Genomic DNA, 2073 nt, shown 5'->3' on the forward strand with positions numbered 1-2073 from the left:
GCCTGGAGGCTCCTGAATATCACCAACGTTGGTGTCTTCTATGATGCATTTGTATCACCGTCAGTCTGCTATCTCCCTATTACAGTTATGGATTCAGTGCCTCCTGGTACAAAACATGTCAGTTGTTTTGGTAGTGTTAAATGACATCAAGTACTTGAATGAAGTGTTACTATTAATATTGTCAATGCCTTGTGTGTGCTCTGTTGATTTATGGTCCCGCTACATGAGTTGTGTTTGTTTGAGATTTGTGGCTGTGACAGTGATCTGTTAATTGCACGGGTTTTGCTTGTACTGGAGGCCAAATAGAGTAGTTTCCGTCGGTGTATACGCTAGGCGTACCAGTCGCAGTCTTGCGATGAAAGTTTTCACGTTTTTGTATCATACTGCTTGTTCTTTCACCTCTCCTGAAATGCACTACTAGATGTCAAACAAGTTTATTTGCCACTGCTCTAGAAGCATTGGTCATCCTAAATTGGATGCTCTACTATTGCAACACATCGTGATTTTTTTTCTCGATTTTTGTTTTTTTATAATGGAAACAAGTTCCGGCATCATCATTCATCAGTATTTTGTGTCTGCCATCCGAAGGGCCCGTTTCGTTCTAGGTGACTAAAGTTTAATCACCTTATTTTAGCCTCTTTTAGTCCCTAAAGTATCAAACAGGCTGACTAAAAGGTGACTAAAATCATTTAGTCATTCAGTCCCTTAGGGGTGAATAAAGGGGACTAAGCCCAGAAGGACAGCCTCCACACCTCCAAACATGACAGCCCAAAAGATTCCGTTCATTTAATAGGGACGTTTTGGTCTTTATTCATAAGCTTTAATGATAATTAGTCCTATAAAACCAAACAAGCTAAACTAAAGTTTAGTCCCTTGGAATTAGTTGACTATCTGTTCATGTCCTTGTCTACACTCAAATGCCTAATGTTATATGAGGTAAAATAGACAGCAGGGACGGAGCCTTGAAGCGCAAATTCGTAATGTGTGAGCTAACGGGCCAAAGCCGTATGCTTTAACACTGTGCAAATTAAAATCTTACACCACAATATCAAAGTGACAAATTGCTAAAACTGGTTCAATGTGCATCAACTGCACTAGAGTAAAATGCACCAATGATCCTTACATTTGTTCCAAATTCAAGCCTAACTAGCGTGGGTGTGCACGCTTTGCGTGGGAAGGATGGTGGGGAAAAAAAGGGAGAAAAAACGGAGTGGGTGTGCACTGTTCTGTATTGGGTTGGACACTGTTCACGACAATCCGGTACTGTTCATCACAGAACCGGTACCCGGCACAGCTGAGCTACAGTATCTGGGTCTCGGGGCTCCGGATGGACAGTGAAATGCCTCACATTTAAAGTTTTATATAGATAAGGGCATGTTTGGATGAGTTAGAGCAACTCCAGTAAAATGCACCTGTCCTCAATTTGGATAGTGAAGACAAAAAAAAAACTCCAGCAGGCTAGCTATCGAGGTACCCAAATTTATTGGCCCAACAAATTTTTCCTCTCCACCACCTATTTTTGTTGGGCCTAATAAATCAGACTATCTATTTTCCTTCCCTCTCTTTCCTCCCCACGTGACTCTTTCTTCGCCCGAGCACTCCACGCAAGGAAACTCGCGGTGCGCGGCCATCCCCGGCACATACCGGCATAGGCGCGGAGCAGCCATCACCGGCACAAGCAAGCTCGATCCGTCGTGGCCATCCCCGGTACAGGCGCGGCGCAGGCGCGACGGCCGTCCCAGATCTGGGAGAAACGAGGTCCAGCTGCGCTTCCACGGCTGCACGCCACTTCCGGCGGACTCCCCTCTCTGGCGTGACCTCCGGCGGTCTCCTATCGCCGGCGTGACCTCCGGCGTGACCCTCCCTGGTAGTTTCGCGTGCGGCCATGGCTCCCGGCGGCATCCCTCCCCGTACAGACCCTTGTCCGGTAACTCCCCTATCGGCGGCAAGCGATTGATGACCGAGTTTGTAGATGGTGACATGGAAGAGGATGATACGTGGGCCCCACATGTCATGTATTGCTAGAATGAATTTGGGAGCCATGTTTTAGGTGGTACCGCTGGAGTTGGGAGC

The sequence above is a fragment of the Miscanthus floridulus genome, chromosome 10, assembly GCF_019320115.1.
Source record: "Miscanthus floridulus cultivar M001 chromosome 10, ASM1932011v1, whole genome shotgun sequence".
NCBI lineage: Eukaryota > Viridiplantae > Streptophyta > Magnoliopsida > Poales > Poaceae > Miscanthus > Miscanthus floridulus.